The sequence below is a fragment of the Aythya ferina genome (assembly GCF_964211825.1).
Source record: "Aythya ferina genome assembly, chromosome: 23".
Lineage (NCBI taxonomy): Eukaryota > Metazoa > Chordata > Aves > Anseriformes > Anatidae > Aythya > Aythya ferina.
The window spans coordinates 4503646-4525265 of NC_140321.1; the positions used below are offsets into that span (position 1 = coordinate 4503646).

Below are 21620 nucleotides of genomic sequence, written 5' to 3' on the forward strand. Positions count from 1 at the left end.
ATTGTGAACAACTGTGCTAAGATTTCCAACACCCTGGCAAGAGTTCCTAATTCAGCTGGGGTATTAAAAGGATACTCATTCTACCTTGAAGATTTAATACTTAAAAACTGTCCTGTTGTTTTATATGTACATCATATCTTAAATGGTTGCTTTTTTTTTTCTCTCCAAGAATATCAAGTAACATTTGGACCACACTGCTATTTTACCTTCTAAATAGATGCACAAAATTAGTATTGAATCAAAGTTTTGCTACTCTTTGAAGAGGGGCGAGGAGAAGGGCGGTGGGCACGAAGGCACTCTGGCAGCCAGGTTTGGGCAAGGGTGTTCACTGAAAAGAATTAGGAAACTGTCATTTTCTTACAACAAAAATATGGAAAAATGCAAAGTGTGGGTGTGGTGTGTACTATTTGCATTGAAACAATGTAATTTGTCTTTTTTTTTTTTTTTTTTTTGCTTTCCTGACTTTTTATTTCAGAAATTGTACAGTCTTAGGGGGAAAAAAAGTCTTTTCTGTTAATATATTTGCGATTCATTAAAGGATGTGGAAAATCCAAATAAACTACTTTTAAAAGCAGGCTCAGCAGCAGGTGCTTTGGCTGGGTGTTGGGATGCAGCCTTCAGAGCGTGAGGGAGAGAGCTCTGCGGGCGCAGCGATGCAGCCGCTGGGTGCCCGGGGCTCTTTTCTGCCCCGTGCCACCTCGTGTGTCCCGGGGCTCTTCCTGCAGCCCCCTTTGCTGGAAACCTGCCATCCGGATTCACAGCTGACACCATTTTGTATTAATTACTCCAACAAGAGCTTATTCCTCTTTGGTGAAGGAAACTACAGCGCTGTACACCAGAGAAATGGTCACAGCCTTGGCTTGCCAGGAAGGTGTGCTCGTCAGTATGTGCGGAAAGCTGCAGGCTCCAGGGGAATCCCTCCTGCTGCAAGCACGGTACCCTTGGATTAAAGCTTTTAGCACTGGGTCTTGTGTCAGCCTAATCCGGTGACTTTTTGAGAGCCGGGTTTGGCTGTAAAAGTTGCACTGAAATTAACCCTCTCCTACACCTCCCTTTTTGCTTCCGTGCCTTTCCACCCGGCCTTCCATGGCTGCGCACCGGGCATGGCCACACCGGCTCCTGCAGCCGACCTCCCGCCCCGCGTTGCGCGCAGCAGCGAGAGCCGAGTCGCTCTTCCTGTGCCGCTCTTCTGGGCGAGTCAGGGTGCGTTGGGCTGCACGCTTCCTAGCGGCAAAGCGAAGCTTTGTCGATGGTTGGCTGAGCTTTAGGTGCCTCCGGAGAAAAGCAAAGCTTTTCCTTTTTTAAATGAGATTTGACTCAGCTGCGATACTGAATGGTAGCAACGCAGCGCGTGTTAGGGCTTGGAAACATCTCAGGACTTTGCAGCTTGGGAATGTTTTTGGCATTCAGTGTGTACAGCTTCGTGTGGGTATGTTGGGCTTTGCTCTGTGGTTCTTTGCTGCTGCAGCATCTCCCTGTTTCCTGCCCCTCGGTCAGCGTTAGGGACTTGATTTGAGCGAGACTTGGTAGAGGAGCCCAATTTTTTGTATTTTTCATTTTGCTTGAAATTTGGTATTTCTCATATTGCTTGAAATGTGTTGTTCGTTTCCTAACTGAGCTGAGCTGCTTTGAGAGGGGTTGTAAGACTCGGCTGTGCATGGTGTGAAGAACTGGGTTTCTAAGGCAGGAAGAGTTCCTGATCCTCAGAGGAGCAGGGCTTAAAATGATATTAATGCAGAGAATCAGGCTTCCTCCGCTTGCTTTCTCTATCAGCTTCTCAAAACTGTGTTTTTGCAGCCCATGATGTCTCAGTTTGGCTCCTGCTGTTGCATGAGCTTGGGGAGCTGTTCCTTGCCTGCCGTGGCAGCCTGGGGACAGCGGGGGGACCCGGTCCCTTGTTTGGGGTGGCAGTGCCACCGGTGGGGTGCCTCAGGCAGGGCTGGGGCACGCGGGGCTGTTGGTGCAGCACCCATGGGCACTGTGCTGCTGGGAGCGGGCGGTGGGTTCCGTGGCAGTTGGCTGTGGAAGTTTCCAGTGAGCCCGGCCTGGATGGCTTGGGACGAGGAGAGTGTGGCCGGCTGGGCACAGGCAAGACTGGGGCTGTACCCAGATGGACCCAGGAGAAGTCCCAAGCCCCCAGCCGGGGAGGGCTGGCACCTCCCAGCCCTGCAGATGCTGCCCTGGCCGCAGAGTGGGACCAGATCCTGCGCCTCGCCTCAGCATCGCCCCTGCTGGAGCCCCTCCGTGAGAAAGGTAAACCCGACCGTGGCCCCTGCTTCACGGGGAGACCAAAGGGTCCCCCCAAAACACACACGGGGTGACAGGCCCCCCAGTGGAAACAGGTCCAATGGAAACTGGCGATCCCTGCTTGAACCAACAGCCCCTGCACCAGCCCTGCCCGCTCGGGGACAGCTCAGCCCCGCAGTGCCGGCTGTGTTCAGCAGGATTGGGTTGGTTTGGGGATTTTCTGTGTTTCTCAAGCACAATGCTCAGCACCCCACGCCTGCTGGTGCACAAATCACAGAATGGGGGCATCCCACCTGTGGCTCTGGCTGTGATCCTTATTGCTCCATTGGGGGCTGGGCGTCCTGGCCCCTGCTCTCATGATGCTCTGACCCCTTCTCATATGGGACCCGCTCTCCTGGCCCAGACAGTCTTATTGGGCCTTAAAGGATGAGGAGGTTTTCAAGAACCCTAACGGTACCAGTAAGAGAGGTCTCAGAAACACCTCTCAGATCATTAAAAAAAAAAAAAAAAAAAAAAAAAAAAAAAAAAAGTAAACCAATCAAAAAATACTCAAAGGTCTATAAAATACTACCTCGGAAAGCCATGTCCAAGAAGGAGCCCCAAGTTCCCTTCTGCCAGTCTTCCTGTTCAGATGATTTATTGGTTAAAAATCTCCTTTTTAAAAAAAATCCTGTGGTTCATACATGAGGAACAACAGAAATTCCTTGTTGTTGGGACATTTGGAAAGCAACCTTAATGAGACAAGAGGCTCAGCCTGCTAATTTCTGCCTCGTTTGGTTTCTCGTGTGTGTCTACACGGATTTAGAAATGGAACCCACTGGGGTCTGACGGCTGCTTCTCTGCCCCGAGCTGGGTGGGAGCGCATCCCCTGCTCTGTTTTCTGGAAGGATGCTGGCTTTAAAATGTGCCATGGCTGCGTTGCTGCTGCCCCAAACAAGCAGGAATTCTTCTCGCAGGGGACTGGAGGCTCTGCCCGTGGCTCGGCAGAGCGGTGGGGTTGTGACTGCTGTCGTTTGGAGCCTCCCTGCGCGGCGTAAAGCAATCTGAGAGTTATTGCACCAGGCACAGAGTGTGGCACCCCACTGCTGCCTGCCCCCTTTTTATATCTGCATTGTGATATTCCTGAAAGGCGTCTGGCGTGTGGGTATAGCAGCTTGTGTCTCCTGACAAACGGTTTGAGACCTACAGGTCCCCGAGAAGCCACGGATGATCCAGGTGTCCTCTCACTGCCCTAGGGAACCCCGCTCCGTCAGATAAAAGCCGAGGAGCTCCCCTCGTCCTCAGCCTGCTGGATGTGGCATCCGTTTGGTGGGGTTAACCCCAGCCCCGCTCATGGATAAAAGCAAAAAGAAAGAGCAGAGGTGACCCAGGTGAGTTGTGCCACCTGCACGCAGTGGCCGGGCTGTCCTGGCCAGGAGGTGCAGGGGCTGCTGGTCCTGGGGGGCTGCTTGGGATGGAGGCCCCAGTGATGTCTGCTCCATGTGCCTTTGTCACACCTTTGTGTCCCTGCTCTGTCCCTCTCTTGGCTCTTCCCTCCCTGCTTCACCCCTCCTGCATCCCCTGGGTGCAGGGCACGGGCACCGAGGGGACAGCGGCCTGGTGTCACCTGTGGGACGTGGGCCTGGTGTCGCTGATCAGGCAGGAAAAGATGTCACCTGTGGGACAGGGACCTGGTGTCACTGCTCAGCCAGGAAGCTGTGTCACCTACAGGACATGGGCCTGGTGTCACTTGTGGGACAAGGCCCTGGAGTCACTGGCTGGATAGGAAACCATGTCACCTGTGGGACAGGGGCCTGTTGTCACCTGTGGGACATCAGCCTGGTGTCACCCGTGGGATGGCAGCCTCGTGTCACCCATAGGACAAAGGCCTGGAGTCACTGTTCAGACTTCCTGACTGTGTCACCTGTGGGACATGGACCTGGTGTCACTGGTCATCTAGGAAGCGGTGTCACCGACAGGACAAGGGCCTGGTGTCACTTGTGGGACAGGGGCCTTCTGTCACCTGTGGGACATCAGCCTGGTGTCACCCGTGGGAGAAGGGCCTGGAGTCACTGTTCAGACAGGAACCGTGTCACCCGTGGGACAGGGACCTGGTGTCAGCGGTCACCTAGGAAGCCGTGTCACCGACAGGACAGGGGCCTGGTGTCACTTGTGGGATATGGGGCCATGTCACCCGTGGCACAGGGCCCTGCTGCCACCCAGGCCACCCGGCGCGGTGTCCCCCCGGGGCCTGGTGTCACCGCTCACCCAGGGCACAGGGGCCTGGCGCCCCCCCCGGGGGCTGCGGGACGGGGCTGGGGGCCGCGCGTGGCGACCCCCCCGGGCCTCCCCCTCGGCGGGGCCAGGCCGGGACCCGCTCTGCGGCCCCCCCCCCGCGCTCCCCATCCCTCGGGGGCGCGCCTCGGGGGCGCGCACGGAGCGAAGTGGGGGGGGGGGGGGGCACCGGAGGAGCGTGGAGGGGGGGGGGGGACGTTAAAGGAGGGGGGGGGGTCCCGGCCCCCGCGGGCGGGGGGCGAGCGGCGGCCCCGCATCAATCACCGGCCGGGCCCCGCCCCCAAGGGGGCTGATTGACGCGGCGGCGGCCAATGGGATGGGCGCATGCCCCGCGCTCAGCCAATGGGGGCGGGGGAGGGCGGAAGGTCCCCACTTCAAGGCTGGTTGAGCGGCGCAGGTAGGTGCGGGGCGAGGCGGTGCGGGGCGGGGGGGGGGGGGGGCCGGGATGCGGGACCCCCCCACACCCCCCTCAGGGGGTCGGGCTCCTGTGAGGGGGGGGGCTCCCGGCCTCGCCCCCCCTCCCCCTTCCCCTTCTCCCCACCGGCCTCCCGCAACTTGGCTGCGGGGAGCGGGCCGGGCCGCGGCGGGGCGGGGGGGGCGCGGTACCGGGGGGGGGGCTGAGCCCCTCGGGGGGGCTCCGTGCGGGGCGGGGACCCCCCCTCAGGAACCTCCCCCCCCCTCCCCAGCCCATCCCGGGCCTCCATTTTAGCCCCGGCGCATCCCGGGCCCGGGGTGGGGGGGGGGGGTGGAAGGAGCTGGGGGGGGGGGCGGGGATCCTGGGGTGCCCCCCCCCGGTTTCACGGTTTGGGGGGGGGGGGGGGGGAAGTGGTGCTGGGCGCCCCCCCCCCACTGTCTCTCACCGCAGCCTCTTCTTCCCGCAGGTCCCGGATCTTCGCCGCCTCCGGAGGAATCAGAAACTTGCGGAGCCACCGGGGCTGGGGGCGTTTGGGACCCCCCCACCCGTGCTGCTGCTCGCCCCCAGGAATTGGGGATCCCCCCCCCGCCAACGCTGCTCAGCGACCCCCTGGAATTTGGGATCCCTCCCTTGAACGCTGCTGGTCACCCCCCGGCCGCAGGTGGTGAGGATGGGGCTCGCCGGCATGGCCAGCCAGGTAGGGCCCCCCCCCGATCCCACCCGACCGCAGGAATTTCGGTCTCACCGCCTGCAAAGCGACCCGAGCTGGGTGGGCTGCGCTGGGCTTTTGGGCTCCCGTTTGGTTTCTGGTGGTGTGGGGCCAGCCTGGCCCCCCGCAGCGGTTTCCTGGTGAATGCTGAAGTTTAAGATGCAGGGGCAGGACAAAACAGGGCCGTGTTCTGTGTCTGAGGGGTGTTTCCCTCAAAAGTGGTTTGTGCCGCCTGGACCCGTGCCCCCACACGTAGGGAGGAGATGTGCAGCCTCCTCTTGGGAGCCTGTCTGTGTGTCCTGGTACTGCCTGTCTGTGTACACAGCAGCACCAGGGCACCGAGGTGGGACTTGCCTAGAAAAAGGAAAATCTTCTGCTCCTCGTACTATGTGCATCCCTAAAACCCAGGCTCACAGCTGGCAGATCCTCCTTGTTTGCTGCCATAGCCTGGTTTATCAGAGTTTTGTGTGCACCTGTCAGAGCAGTCTAAGGGATTTGGCTTTCCCCCATGAAAACTGAGGGTCTTAACTTGGCTTTTATTTTTTCCATGGACAAGTCTGATTGCCTTTCCGTGCCTCTGCAAAGTGACCGAAGAGCTTCTGGGTCTGGAGCGGAGGGCCGTGAGGACTTGCTGATGCTTGCTTTGAAAAGTCACCTGTTATCTTGCAACTCTTATTACGGGGTAAACACTTAGGTGCAGCAATCGAGTTATGTGGATCTGGGTAAAGCCTAAAGTGGAATGCTGAAGGGGAGGACGTTTTCCTCCTCACGTAAGTCTGTAAGCCAAAACAGCCTGACTTCAGCCCAATTACAAAGGGCTGAATTTAGACAAATTCTTTTGGAATGGGAAAACCCAAAATCTTTACTCAGTCCTTTCACGCTAACATTAGACAAATCTGCTCTGCTATCTGATTTCCAGTTGGCTGATGAAACAAGCAGAGGCTCTTATTCTGTGTGTACATAATAACAGCAAATCGTTGTGTGGGCTTTAAAAAGGAAACTAAGGCTCTGATACAAGTTCTGGAGGTTATCGCTCAGTTTCCCAGAAATCACAGTGCCTACAGCTCCTGCTGGAGCGATGGGAAGCCAGGAAGTGGCTTCTCTGGAAATCAGTCCTCACTTCTGCAGGGGTTCATCGTGTGGCTGTGGGGGCTTTGGTGCCTGCGTGGCCTTGGGATGTTGTCAGCCTGGGGATTTTCGTGTCCCTGTCAGTGGGTGAGGGTCTGTGGCAGCTGGAGGTGGTGCTGATTCGTGTAACAAAACATCAGGATCCAAACGTGAGCTCATTACCCTTGCTCCAGCCTGGAAAAGGCGGACAGGGGGCAGCCAAGTGAAATTGAGGAGTCCTTAAGCCACGGTGAGCCCGAGAGGCAGCATCCATCTCGTGCTGGTGGCCGCAAATGCTGCAGGTAGCGCCCGCACCGCGCAGCCTGGACCCGTGCCCGGTGGCCCCGGGGAGAACCTCGGCTCCGGGTGCCGGAGGGGTGCAGGAGGCACCCGCTTCTTCCCGCAGAGCAGCTCGGGAGCGGGCACACAGGAGGATAAGGTTGGATGCTCTCCACAATCTGTGGCAGGAGCCGAGGGGAAGGAGGTGTGCCCGTGGCAGGTCACGTAGGAGCCTGCTGGAGGGCGTCCCGAGGAGGGTGTGCAGCCAGCCGCTGTGTCGGGCTCTCACGTCCGCTCGGCGCTTTTGCTTGGAGGCATTCAGGAGGAGCTAGGTGGACCTTGCTTTATTTTTTTTATGAGTGCTTGAGTATGTCTTCTGTTCCTGTGCCAATAGCTTTAAACCTTTGCCTAGTGAGTATTTGAATCCTTTTGTGTCCTGCGCTCCTGACTTGGGCTCAAACCGTGGCACCTGATATTGCTGTCACAGCCTGCGTTTGTTTTTTTTATAGTCATAAGGAAAGCAGCTCCCTTAAGTCTTATAAAGGTCTTCACCTGCTGCTCCTCGGAGGGAGGGAGGGTGTTTTGGAGCAGAGGAGCAGGAGCACCGTGTGTTCTGCCTTCGTGTGGTGGTGGCAGAACTGGGGGACTCGCTGCCTTGGTCTCGCTGCTGTTCCCCTGCAGTTCTGCTGTGCCTGCCTTGCTGTAGGAAGTATCCTGAACAAGGAAAGCGTGTAGGGACTTGACTCTTCCCACCGATGATGTCTGGTGTTTTCCTGCATTGCTGCGGGTTTGGAGGCAGGTGGATTTGGCGGAGACTGAGGAAATTGTGTGAAGCACCAAAACCTAGGGCTTGAAGACTGGAAGACTGTTATCTCCGGAACAGAAGTGCTCAGAGCATAGCTAGGTGAGACTTGAGTATGACCAGAGCAGTAAATAGTCAATAACCAGCATATTTGGTTCTGTTTCAGTCTGGTTAAACAGCTGCAGCAGGCGTGGGTCAATAGCAAGGTGTGCTTTTCCCTGAGTCTGGCAATCTAAACAGTAATAGAAACAGAAACTGATTCTGCTGGTAAAAAGGCTGGGAAAGGTGATGTGGTGGAGGGGAAGAGGCCGAGAAATACAAATGGAGACTTCAAACTTCCCTGTCCAGCTTCCAGCAGTGTCCGTGGCTAGAGGCTGGCTTGGTTCTCCGATCAGCCGTTGACTCACAGGAGGACGTGTGAGTGCAGGGCTTGGTGCAGGACAAGGCGGTGAAGGCCTTCTGCAAGCCGTAGGTGTGGCTTGTGGATTTCCTCGCCCAGGATCAAGGGAAATACATGGAGACTTTGCAAGTGGAAGGAAGAAGGGCTGAGCTGCACAGCAGGTACAGATCTGGCCTTCCCCTCAGCCCCAGACTTCTTGCTACGAGTTGCTGGAATTCCTAACCAGACCTCGCTGGTTCTTCTGAGCTTCTACATGAAGCCTCCCGAGTCTTTGCCCATCATCCAGTGGAGCAGAATGTTGCCCCTAGTTATGGGGACACAAATGTGAGTATTGGGATTTGCAATGTGCTGTCCCCACGCTGTTAGCCTTTGTCTCCTGGTTTGATAAGGCATGGGCTTCTCCGTGGGTAGAGCAGGATCGCATTTCCTTGTCCTTTTATTTCCTCCTTTTTCTCTCCCGTGATATAAAGTACGTGTAAACTGAAATGGAAGGGATGCAACTTGTTCGAAGTGTGCCATTGCCTTACTTACAGATAAACAGCGGAATGATATCATGAAACGCCTGGGATCGTGTGCTGCATGCTGCACAAAACATCACGATTCCCATAATGAAGCATCACCTGAACTCCTGCCATCGTTGTGCTTCTTAAATATCTGAGAAATCCGATGAGATCTGAGGGTTGTTCTTGCCCCTTTTGTGCAGTTCCACGTGCGTGTTTTGAATGGATCTAAGCCAACCTGATAATACTGTTGGTAACTTATGGGGACATAAATGATACAGGGTTACAACTAAATGTAGAACTGGCTGCTTTATCCTCTGCAAGCTGATAAAACCTGGCTATTGGACCCCAGCTGGATTAACAAATTTGGGGTGCTCTTCTGTGAGTACTCGGCCTGCTGTTCTGTGGAAGATCCTCCACTGTTTTCCCCAAACTGGTAAAAAAATAGAGCTTCCCATGAGGACTTTAAGAAGCGAGGCTTTTCAGTACGACATGCATTGGTCTGATGCAACAGCGTGGAGTATTTGAGCAGTTTTTGGCAGGGAGAAACCAACATCCTTGGCAGGGACTCAGAAATACAGTGGCGAAGTTAGTTTGTTACCTTCAGTAAGGAGCCGTACATTCCCAGCCTCTCCTCCTTATGGAAACCATATAAACACATTTTGCAGTTGCAACAGTAATTGATTTAAGATAGTTTCTTACCACATCACTACCACTGAGTGCTCCTCACCTTCACAACAGGTTAAAACAACCCCCTGGCCTGGGTGATGATAGGACTGCGACCTCGAGTCGCGGTGCTTTGCAGAGCAGGCTCTCCACTGTGGGAACAAACAGCACGTGTTGCCCTCGCAGTGAGGGGTGTCTGCATCAAATGACTCGATCCGGATCACTAACGTGGCTTTCAAACCAGGAATGTCACTTCTGTGGGTCTGCCAGCTTGTTAAGGGAGTACTGTGTGCTTTTCTTGTTCATACCAAGCAAATCAGAATAGCCACTGACCTCTGACGAGGATACAGGTCTGTAGCTCAACCTTGGGGTATTTCAGCAGGACAGATACCCCCCGAGCCCCCCCAGCCTCTGCTCTATCTGCACGTGGCTCTCTTTAAGGGCTCTGCTCTCTTTCTGTCCTTTCTGGTGAGCGTTTTCAGAAGAGCCAGCTGGGGAGTGCTGTGTGTCACAGCTGAGTGCCTTTGGTGCCGTGACTGGACACTTTCTCTGATGTTACAGAAGGGTACTGGAAGTGCAGAGATCGCTGCAAAGGTCTCTTCTTGTTGTTGTTGCTGCAGCTCGTCAGGTTTGAAGCTAAATATAGATGGGTCTTGCATCTCCTGAAGCCTCAGTGGCCGCTGATGTCTGAGATCGTTAGATGTTTTAACAAAAAATGGCAAAGTTGCAAACCAGCATGTGCAAAAAATGCAGTTATATCTGGAGCAGTGTCTGTAGGGAGTCGTGTCACTGTGTCCCTTGGTGGTCACTGCTTTCCCTGCTGTGATAAGATGCTTCTCAAGCTGATCTGGGGTCTTTGCATGCTCTGAAGTCTCCCTCCATGTGCCCTAGCTTATTTGTTAGTATGTTTTGTTGAATTAATAGTTGTATATGCACACAAAGCTTGTACCTGCCTTAGAAATCTAACAGTCAAAGCAAATCACAAGGATTAATAGGTAAAGGATGTGTGTGTGGGGAGAAATAAGGTAGCAATTGGGTACACCGGGTATGGAGCCCTGTGGCTTGTGTGTTCTTGGTGCTTTGTAGGAGAGGAGGGCTTCAAAGAAAGGTTTCCAGGCTGATGCTGTAAAAGCTGTGGGTTCAGCACCGAGAACACCTCATGATGTGTGGGATGTCAGCAGGAGCAGTGAGCCTGTCTGGGGTACTCGTGGACAGGGCAGTTGGCTCTGCTGGTAGAGCAGGGATGGGGCTGTTGGCCGAGAGCCCTTTGGGGACGTTGCCAGCTGAGCTGTGACTCGAGGTGTGGGCTCGTGCCCGACGGGAGCAGCTGGGTGACAGGGAGGAGGCTGCAGTGCTCTTCTGAATGGGAAGGCTATAAAAAGGTACGTGGCAAAGGCCAGAGTCGTGTTATTTTGGACTGCACAGAAATTTTTGCTTCATCATCTCCAGCTCAGGGTGACTGGTGAAAGCCGTGGGTATGGCTGTGCTGCAAGGGAGCCCAGATCTGCAGCAGCCTGCCAGGCTGGGGTCAGCTTGTGGTTGTTCTTGCCTCGATTAGCAGAATTCAGCAGTGCAGAACGAGTAAAAGATGAAAAACCTCATTGCACAGGCTTCTTACATTTTAAACTTCCTCCACAACTGATTGCTAAAGCCTTCCTCTCCCTCTTTCCTGGTATATAGATGCATGTGTTGCTACTGGTTTTCAGCTGAACCGACTTCTAGGCAGACTTCTAAAAAATAAGAGAGAGTTTTGCTCTTGTAAGGGGCTGGTATCTTGGCTTCTTAAAGAGTTGCCCAAATGTGGTGGGGAGAAACAGGCCAGGAGGAAGCAAGAAGCTGCTGAGTTCACCATGTGGCAGCCTTTCAAAAATAGCACTTTGGGAACCTGTCAGAAGGGAGCACGTTCTGCGTGCTCTGCTTCTGCACTGCCATGGGGCTGCTGCTAACACACGGTCCCCATGTCCTTCTTGGCAGTGTTTCACCATTCACTTAGAGACCAGGTCGAGATCTCTGGAGTAATTTTTCAAGGTTCTGTGTGGAATTGCTGAGATAGGAGAGCTGCTCCGTTAGGACAGGGCCATTGAGGTCAGCCAGGGAGGGAGGACAGTGAGGGACGGAGCACGCACAGGAGCAGGGCGAGTTGTCTGGGCATCAAAACCAGCACTGGGCTGCGCTGTCCTACACTGAACAATCTTCCTGAGAAACACTGAGACACGTGATAAGCTTTGCGGGTTTGTGTTGGGCAGCAGACAGCATCTGGCCGCATTTCCCCTTATCTGGTGGTGGATTTGAAGCAAAGAGGGGCAAGAAACTTGTCTGGGTGAGCTGCTGCTTGCAGGTCTGGCTCTGGTCCAGTTGCCCACACTGACTGTGGATTCAATATTTGAAGGTCTTACCTAATTCTGCAGTCAAAACAGTGTCACTTTGAGGTTTGATTTTATTTTTTTGTTTTAAGATGACTCCTTAGGGTGATGACACCTCTCTGCCGGCGTACAGCAGCGTGCCCTGCTGTGGCTCCTTCCCTTTGCAGGCAGACGGTGAGGATACAAAGCACCTTTCTGCTGGCATAACTGCAATCCTACTGTAGGGGCAGCATAGCAGGAGCGAGGGGAAGGTCGTGTGTTAGCCTAAACGGCTACGGGATCAAACCCAGCGCGCAGACCCGCCTGGAGGGGGACAGTGGCCTTGTCCTGCAGCAATATTCAGCTTGGGGGCCCTCAGAGGGTGTCAGATGAGCGAGTTTTCGTTAGTTCTGGCTGTGTGGGACGCGGGTTGGCGTCACCCTCGTGCTGTGGCAAAGCTGAAGGTCAAAGAGGCGTGAGGCATGCGCAGCGCCTGGTCCGGGCTGTTTGGGCACAGCCGGGTGGGTCCCGGCAGCCGGCTGGTCCCGGGGGGACTGGGTGTGCTGGGATGAAGTGGGAGGGGAGGGATCCGTATCGTCATGTGTGGAAAATTTGTTTTGTGCTGGCTGCGGAAAGGGCTCGCCAGGCTTTCTGTCCATGCTGAATGTTTGTGGGGTTGGCTGTGGGGTCAGGCCCCGACCCTCGGCATCAGGGGCTGTGGGACCCCCAGTGGGGGCTGTGGGACCCCCTGTGCAGGACGGCCTGGGGAGGCCGGTGTGGCCCCCCACGAGGTGTGGGTTGATGTTTTGGGGTCAGTTGGTGCCCCTCAGGCTTTGGGGACCCTGAGGAGCAGCAGCAGGGGCGGAATTTTTGGAAATAATGCCTGGTGGTGTGTGGGGGGTGGGAGTGTGGTGGTCAGAGAGGGCTGAGGAGCGGTGTTTTGGGTGAAAACGCTTAAAACGCTGAAAGTTCCTGCGGCGGGGCCGGGATGGTTCCTCCCTTCCCCCTCCCCTCCCCTCCTTCCTCCCTTCCCCTCCCCTCCGCACGTGTCGAGCCGTGAGGGGGGGGGGGGGGGGGCACCTCACGCGGACTACATTTCCCATCACCCCCCTCGCCGCCCACATGCCCTGAGCGGGAAGGGCGGAGGGGAGGAGGGAGAGGAGGGGGGGGGGGGAGGCAAACAGGCGCGCCACAGCGCATGCGCACCGCTCCCCGCGGGCGGGGCGGGGCGGGCGCCCCCTAGCGGGCGGCGGCGGGGCGGCGGGCGGACAATAGGCGGCGGGCCCCGCCCCTTCCCCTCCCCTCCCCCCCTCCTCCCCGCTTTGCCCCCCCCCATTTTATTTTATTTTTTAATTTTTTCCCCCCCCCCCTCCCGCACTGCAGCTCCTCGGCACGACGGCGGCGGGAGCTCGGCGGGGCCCCCTGGCTGCGGGCGGCCGGGCGCGGTACGCACGGCGACCGGCGGGGGCGCTGCGGTGCCCCCCCCCCCCCACACCCCACCCCCTCCCTCCCTCTTTTTTTTTTTTTTTTTTTTTTTTTTTCACCCCCCCCCCCCGGCACTTTTTTTTTTTTTTTTTTTTTTCCCTCCTCCCTCCCTCCTCCCTCCCTCCCTCCGTGCATTCTCCGGTTGAAGGGAGGGGGAGGGCCGACAAGGAGCCCGGCCGCCATTTTCGCAGCCGCGCCGCCCGCCGCCGCGCTCACCCGGAGCCTTTTTTTGGGGGGGGGCCACGGGGGGGGGGGCGGGGGGGGGGCGGCGGCCAAAACCGCGCTGGGAGGAGGGGAAGGGGGGGGGCGGGGAGGAGGAGGAGGAGGAGGAGGGGGGGGGCAGCACCGCAGCCCCGCTCCGCTCCGCCCCGCCCGCAGCTCCGACCCGGGGCTGGGGGGGGGGGCCGTGTGTGCGTGTGTGTGCCCCCCCTCCCTCTTTATATTTTTTATATTTTTTTCTATTTTTTCTTTTCACCCCCTTTTTTTTTTCCTCCTCTTTTTTTTTTTTTTTTTTTTTTTGGCCCCCCCCCCTCCCCGGCTCCGCGCCCACCGAAGGGGGGGAAACGCGGGGGGGGGGGCGGAGGGGGGGGGCAGGGCAGCGGCGCCGGCTGCGGCACCGCCGCCTTCCTCCTCCTCCTCCTCCTCCTCCTCCTCCTCCTCCTCCGGGCCCATTTTGTGCGGGGCCTCCCCCGGCGGACCGCGCTCGCCGCCCGATCACGTGGTAGGTGCCGCTCCGCGCCTCCCCCCCCCCCCCCACCCCCCCCCTCCCCTCCCGGTTCTTTCCCCCCCCCCCCCCCCCCTCCCCTCCCGCCGCCGCCGCTGCCCCTTTGTTAGCGCCGCCGCGCCCCGACGGGCACCGGCGGCCGCCCCCGCCCCAACTTCTCCACCCGGCGGGAGGCGGCCCCCCCCCGGTCCATTTAACCCCCCCCCCCGGTCTATTTAACACCCCCTTTTCCCGTTTCACCCCCTCCTTTTTCCCGTTTTACCCCCCCCGTTCTCCGTTTCGCCCCCCTCCCTTTCTATTCCCCCCCCCCCTCCGTTTTCCCGGTGCCGCCGCTCGGTAAAGTATTACCGGGGGGGCTGCGGTGGTGGCGGGGGAAGCGGGGAAAAGGGGGGGGGCACCGGGAATTTGGGGGGTGGGACGGGAAAACGGGGGGGGTACCGGGGAGGGGGCACCGCGTGGAGCCCCGGGAGCGGGGTGGGGGGGGGTGGTTGGGGGAAGGGGGGGGGGTGGGAGCTGTTTTTAGCCCTAGGGGGGGGTTAACGGGGGGCCGAAAGGGGGGTGGGGGGGGGTGGGGGACAAGCGAAGTTTTCAAAGTAAACAGAAAATAAGGTTTTTTAAAAAAAAAAAAAAAATGGGAGAAAAAAATTGCATAACCTCCAGCTTGCAACACGCGGGCACGCTCGCCCCGGCCCCGCGTGGAAAAGGAGCCCGGGGGGGGGGCTCCCAGCGCCGCCGGGGGGGCTCCGGGGCTGTCAGCGGGGCCGGGGCTGTGGCACGGGGCTCCTGCCCCCGCTCCCGGGCTGTACAATAGCGTAATTTTTCATCTGGGTTTGATCTGCTAAGCCATTTTCCTGTATTTACTTTCCGGCTGCTTCTTTCTTTTTTTATTTTTTTTCTTTCTCTCTCTTTTTTTTTTTTTTTTTTTTTTTTTTTTTTGCCCTCTCCGGAGCGGCCCCGCCAACCCAAAATGCATTTTTTTTTTTTTTTTTTTCTCAAAAAGCAGAGAGCGCGGCTCTCCCGAAAGGCTCTCGGTGAGCGGCCCGGCTGTTTACTTTCATCACGGGATTAGCATCTCCCGGTGCGTGCTCACCGAGAGAAATTCCCCTCCTTTGGACCGGCGCCGAAGGTCTTGGAAAAAGGCAAAATGCGGCGGCCGAAATTCCTGAAAAACGAAGGGTATTTGCTCCAAAAATCAAGGCGACCCGAGCTGCGATCTCCCTGCTAATTAAATTTGTGTACAGGTGGATCCGAGCGCGGGCTCTCCGCCGCCTGTTATGTAAAATGCCCTCGGATGACAAAACTGTAGTTTTCCATAAAAAGCGGTCAGGCTCTGGGAGGAACTGCAGCTTTTTTTTTTTTTTTTTCCTTTTTTTTTTGGGTTTGTTGGGGCTGACCGGTGCGTTTTTGCGTCGCTTTGGGCCGTTTCGGTGTTAGCGGTTACATCATGTCATGTGTTGCGTGCGGTGTGATTTGTGCCCCTAAAAATAAGGCGAGGTAAAAGCCGCGCCGCCGAGGGCTCCAGGGGGGTCCCGCTGCCGGGGGGGGGGTCCCCGGATCCCTCCGGGGGGGTCCTCCAGGGTGTTAGGAGCTCGGCAGGGCCCGTCCCGAACGTGGGAAGCGCCTTCCCTTTAAACCACATTTGTCCTTTTTATAGCCTTTGTTTTCATGGAGGAACCTCCGCTTCTCTCCCCCTTGCTTCAGCCTCTTCCTCCTCCCCGAACGCTCGCTGGCGCGCGGGTAAGAGCGGGGCGGCGGGCTGGCTTGGAGCCGCGGTCATTTCTTTAATTAAGAAGCCTCGATTAACGAAGAGGGGGGGAGACGGAGAGGGGTCGGAGGAGGTGTGGGGAAAGCCCCGGGCGCGTGGCTCCGGCTGTCCGCTGCCGGCCACCGTCGGGCCGAGCTCGGGGCGGCGTGGTTTTGGCGCGGGAGGGCCGGGTGCCACCGCGCTGCCAGGGTGGCACAGCCCCCAGCCGGGTCCCACGACAGCACCGGGGCCGAGCCGCGGTGCTTCGGCAGCAGTCGTTCCCTCTTCAGGCATGATAAAGCAGCGGATGAGCAGGCAGATGCGGCTGGGTTGATTCCTTGTGTGGTTTTTTGTTTTTGTTGTTTTGGTTTTTTTAATTTTTTGTACTGCCGAATTCGAGTCTCGTCTGCCCTCGGAGCTCATTCGGTAACCGGAGACGTGGTGAAATTCTGACATCACAAAAGCCAGGGGGGAAAGCTGAGCACTTATTCGACCAAAGTCACTTCCTTTTGCCCTGTTTATAACTGTTTTTTTTTTTTTTTTTTTGTGCGTGTGTGTGTGTGTGAGAGCGCAACTGCCATTATCTAATGAACGCTCCGAACAAAGAATGTCTCTGGAGTTTCAGCACTCCACCCTCCTCCTGCTCAGGCAGCGAGCGGTGCGTGTCCTCAGGAGCCTCAAAAGGCTTTTCCAGGCAGGGGAGGACTAAACCTATAGTGGGGCAAAGACACGGCCTGAGGGCAGGGGTAAAGGTTTGGGACGGGGGAGAAAGGACGAGCAGCGTGGTGCCCTCCACCCCGCCCACAAAACTTCATCTATTTTTCCCCTTCCGATGGGAGGGTCTTAATATTTCTCTGGAACTACTTTTTTTTTTTTTTTTTTTTTTTGCGAGTGTCAGTCGGTGATATCCCTGCCTGTCCCGTTTATCAGCAGCCGATTTTGTCTTTCTCGTTCGCTTTTTACTGGGCTGTGCGGGAAACAGGTGGGCCAGCTTAAGCAAAAATGGGAGTTTAATTCAGTGGAAGTGGCTCGGTTGGATCACGTTGTGCTGAGACCCTGTGATATGTGACTTTGCACGTGTGTTCGGAGTGGTTGTAGCTTCGTTACAAGGAGCTGCTTGGTATCGGGACAGCCGGCATGGCAGGTGACAGGAGGAGCACCGTTTCCCCTGCTGCATTTTCTAAATACCACGTCCCAGCTCCAAACTTGCAGGAATACAGTGTCTGTCAGGACTGATGAGCGGAGCCAGCTCCAGAATGCCGCTTGCTTTGAGAATCCTTCCCTGCCCTGTAAGTAGCGGTTCAGCCGCATCTTCAAGGCTGCAGCTTTCTGTAACAAATAGTTGAAGCTGGAAGAAAAAGCTTTCTGTTTCTTCTCACCAGGCACAGGGGTTGTCGCAGTGAAATCTGCGAGAGTCCTGGTGCTGTGGGGTTTGGTAAACACAATTCCTTTAAACCCCGTGCGTGTCCTTCCAGCCTGAGTTCAGGCCGCTGCTTTTGGAAGAGGGCTGTGGATAAGTTCCTGGTCAGGTTTTAAAGAAAGGCAGAAAATAAGGGAAATAAGTTGGTTCCCCCCCCAGCCCCCATATTTTGAACTCTTGTTAGCAGATGACTGCAGCAAAATGGGATATGCTAATAGGCGTGGAGACTTAATTCCAGGGGACAGAGTTTTGAGAGCACACTGTCTGAATTTAGTGGTGGAGCTGTGCTGTTTATCTAACAGAACAAGGAAAAAGGATAACAATTGCATCTGAAGAGAGGAAATGGGAGTAGCTGTCAGCCTCAACAGGCCACATCTTCATCTGTTACTTAATCTTTGGCTGCAAACTTTTTTTTTTTAGTGGATAGCCAAGTGTTTAAAAAAACTAGCTATTAAAAAAATAATAATTGAGATAATCTGGTGTGATGTGGAGAGCTTTTCTAGATTTTTGGACCTTGGAGATGTTAGCAGAAGATGGACCTTAAAGACTTCTCATTTTCAGCTCTGTCAGACCTCACGATTCTCCTCTCTGAAATCTTCATAACTTCCTGTCGAGGTCTGCAGTGACAGGATACCATGGGAAGGGTTACCAGCGAGTTGCCTTACGCTGAATGAGAAACAGCAAAAAAGTGAGTTCAGGCTGTAGTCGTGGCCCATAAAAAGGAACCTGTGCTGTGTGATCGGGCATCATCTTCCATTCAGTGAGCATCTCTGTTCTGGAGTTCGTGTCGGCTTGGCTTTAGTAGCTGCCATGGCAGTCCTGCTGGATTTGTTCTCTCTGCTGTGAGATCTGAGGAGTAATAAAAGCTGAGATCTGCAGTTAGCTGAGCATACGTATCCGGAGAGCTCTCATGAACTCCATTCAATGTAAGGTATTTAAACCCAGCAGGAGGCTGGCCCGCCAGATAGGGCAGGGATCGAGTGGTTGGGATGCTTAATTCTGCTCCTCTGGCCTGTTGCTTCGTGGTGGAGAGCAGTTAACACGACAGCAGTTAACACAAGGCTTCTAGTGACAGTCCTTGGGCAGCATTTAAAGCACCAAGGATCAAGGTGGTACCGTTTACAGGGCAGGGGTTTTGAGATTTGGTTAAAAAATAAAAAATAAAAAAAATAAAAATCCATGTATGCTTTTGCACAGAGGTGGATATAACAGCACCTACTGAATGGAAATGTGTCTTTAAACTGAAGAGGCAATTCTGTTTTTTGTTTAACTTGCTCTCTGAGTCCTGAGTTCAGGTTTTCATATTTCCTGGGCAACTTGCCCAGATTATGCGAAAGAAAAACAAAATCTCTCTGATACTGGATGAGGGGGGAGACCTGGATTTAATAATTAAAGCTTGTTTTTTGTCTTTGTTAGTACTCTGTCAGACTGCTGCTTTCTGCAAATGTCCCACTATTGTTTTTTAAACCATGCTGCTTTATATTTGGCTGTAGAAAACAACTTTGTTCTGAAGAGTAACCTAAAAGCAAGGGGTATTTTTATCTCCAGACGCTTCGTTTACCCGGTGAAGTCATTCTTGCTTCAAATTATTTGACTTTCCATACTTTTGATTAGGGAGATGACAGTTAATTTGGCTTTGTGGATGTTTTTTTTTTTCTTTTTCTGACATTGTATTGATAAGAACTCTTCTACCTTAAATTATGCAAAGCATGGGGAGTTTTATTTATATCTGGTAGGAATTCAGACATAACAGAGAACTGCACTTGAAGAAGGAGACCTCAGGTTGCTGGTTTTGAAGTTGAAGGAAGACCCTGCCACTTCTGTGGACCAGCTTCTATTTTAATCTTGAGGGCTTCTGCTTGGAAACAAAGGCTATAAAATTGGAGCTTAGTAATTCCTCCTTTTTTGCTGTAGAGCAGAAGTACAATTCCCTGGGAAGTTAATGTTAAAATAGTTATTTTTCCCTGGTTGACTAGGAGCTGGTCTGTTGCGTTAATATACACAGAAGATACTTAGGGATATATTTTAAAAATCTGCAGTTCTCCAGTACGTTCTTCACCTTTTTCATTCTTTCTGTAAAAAAAAGAGAAGAGGAAAAAGGGGCCCGTTTCCCAAATGTAGGTCATTACAGGCACGCTGGCTGCCAAACTGCATGTGACCACTGGGTTATCGATAACTTCATCGTCCTGTACTTGCCTGTCACGTTTTCTTAAAGCTTTGAGAGTTACTTCTGTGAATCTCTCCCTAAATTGGTAGACATGTGTCTGACAACCATAAAATGTTGAGGGGTGATACAAGAGGTGTGGAGGGAATCCGCTGTGCATGTTGTGCAGTATTGTTATTAAACAGTATTTCTGGGCTCAGGGGGTTGGCTTCGCGTCAAGTGCCTGCATTTTACGTTGCTCTGTGGGGTTAGGAGCTCAGATGCCGCCTTTCGGCCGCAGAATGGGGTATGAGGGGATTTCATCCTCACAAAGTTTCTTCTCAAAGCTGGTTGTGACCCCGCAGGCTGCGGAGCTGCCTGGGCATGGAGGAGGTGAGGGGGGAAGTGGGAGCCGGCCTGGTGCTCGCTTCCCTTGGGGTCTCTTTATCTGCATGGCCTTTGGCTCGGAGGGACCCTCCCTCAGGACCCGATGTGAGGTGCTGAGCCCCCACGTGTGGCCCCTGCTGCCAGGACGTGGAGTTGGGGGGGCTGGAAGGTGGTCGCGGTGCCAGGTACGAAGAGACTTTGATGCCTGGCCCTTTGTGCACACATTGAGCTTGGTGTGGGTTCCCATAACCTCCTCTGTCCCCATTTCTAACACAAAGAGTAGGAAAAGGGCAAGTCCCGGAGTGGGTTTGGAGGAGATCTGGGGCAGCGAGGGGGCCTCGAAGCCCTCACAGAGCAGCCCCGGCCTGCTTGGGCGCGTGGTGAAAGGGGAGATGGTGACGTTCACACGCGGAATTCCCTCCGTGTGAGGGTTCAAACGGCAATTTGGGGAATTCAGACCGACGGGAGGTGGCTGTGAGCGGTGCCAGCGGGTGGCAAGGCCGTCTGTGGGGCTGGAGGTGTGTGTGGGGTGGCCAAGGCCTGGGGGCAGCCGGGTGGCAAGGCCCCTGGTGCTTGGAGCCCTCCGCTTCTTGTGAGCCTTCCTGCGAGCACAGGTGCTTGGTTTCTCCCCCCTCCCGAAACTCCCGTCACAACTTCTCAGAGAACAAAAACTCCCCGTGTCCGTTCAGGGCTTATATCATGAGGCGTTGCACAAACCGGTGTGCTTGGAAAGCCAGTTCTCCTTTCAAGGGCCGGCTCTAAAATCGAGTTTCCAAACCTGGCGAAGTCGGCGTGCTGCAGGAAGATCGTTTTCGGGGGCGTTGCGACCCGATGGCCTCTGCGGCGGCAGCGTGACCGGCCCCCGTCCTCGTGCTTCTCCTACCCTCCCGTCGTTTCCTCGGCCTTGCTGACGCTTTTCCCTTTGCTCTGATTTTTGGGAGGCGGGTGAGGATTTGAATGCGAGCGCCGTGCACGTGGGGCTGTGGCTGGAGCCACCTGACCGAGTCGGCCCGGTGACTCGCCTCCCTCGGTGGCCTGGCTCGTGCTCCTCAGGAAGCTTGGGCGAGCTACGGTTACCCTGTTTTTAACTGCTGTGCTACAGCCTTTCATCTTTCCTCTGTTAATTAACGCTAACTGCTTTGCCAGTGCTCTAGTTTTGAAGTGAAAAATCAAGGATGTGCTTGTGGATTCGGAGCGCTGCTCTCAGGCTGGCTGTGCGTCGCCCTTCCAGAAGAAGCTCCTTTTTGGGGGTTTTGAAGCAAAATCCAGGCCGAGGCGTGCATGAGGGTGGTGCTGTGGCTGCTGAGGGCAGGTGTGGAGTTTGTGGTGCTCTCCAATGTCCACAACAGGGCTTGGAGCGGGCTTCTCCTGAGGGCTATGAGCCTGCCAGCTCTGGTGCCAGGAGTCGCAGGCCCTTGGTGGAGGAATACCAAAAAATGGGACCTGTGGGCGCTGGCATTGATCTTGGTGGGTGACAGCAGCTCAGGGAGAACTTTGCAGCATGGTTTGAGTCCCAGGGGCAGGCAAGGTTCAGGCTGGTGGGGTGGGTTGTTAGAGTTACTGCCAGATCGCTCCCAGAGCCGCTCAGAGCTCCTCGGGCTGTGTCCGTGTGTCCCTGACCCCTGCTCCTCGTCCCCACACCCACCTCCGAGGTGCCTCCTGCCCTCTCCCCCCAGTTTTGGAGGAAGGAGGTAGAGATGCTGTGATGGGGCTGTAATAACAAGCAAAACCCATGAGCAGAGCCAAGGGGGAAGCACGCACACAGATGGTCGGAGCGCTTCTTCCCAAGGCTGCTCAGAGCAGTAGGGAGCTAAGTCAGTGTTAGGGAAACACGGTTTTTAAGGATTTAAATAAAAAGCCATGCACCCAATACTTCTGGAGGTCATCTGTAAGCTACCAGAGCAAAGCCTTACTCTGAAGGGTGTCTTCCCGGGCTTCAGAAGGGTTGAAATGTTGTGCACCCAACTCAGAGTGAA

General features: G+C 55.3%; 1 protein-coding gene across 9 annotated transcripts in view; it reads left to right on the top strand.

Moving 5' to 3' along the window:
• The first annotated feature begins 5381 nt into the window (after nucleotides 1-5381).
• Nucleotides 5382-21620, top strand: part of KANSL1 (KAT8 regulatory NSL complex subunit 1) — a 91765-nt gene continuing 75526 nt past the window's right edge. The window contains exons 1-2 of one of the 9 annotated variants that reach the window (XM_084496207.1): nucleotides 13760-13947; nucleotides 14951-15126. The gene's annotated coding sequence lies outside the window, so the exon portion shown is untranslated. Of the gene's footprint in view, nucleotides 5634-13757; nucleotides 13948-14267; nucleotides 14287-14950; nucleotides 15127-15664; nucleotides 15688-16651; nucleotides 16984-21620 lie in introns of those variants that run through there. The other 8 variants (XM_084496208.1, XM_084496206.1, XM_084496212.1 and 5 more) reach the window with 8 other exon arrangements.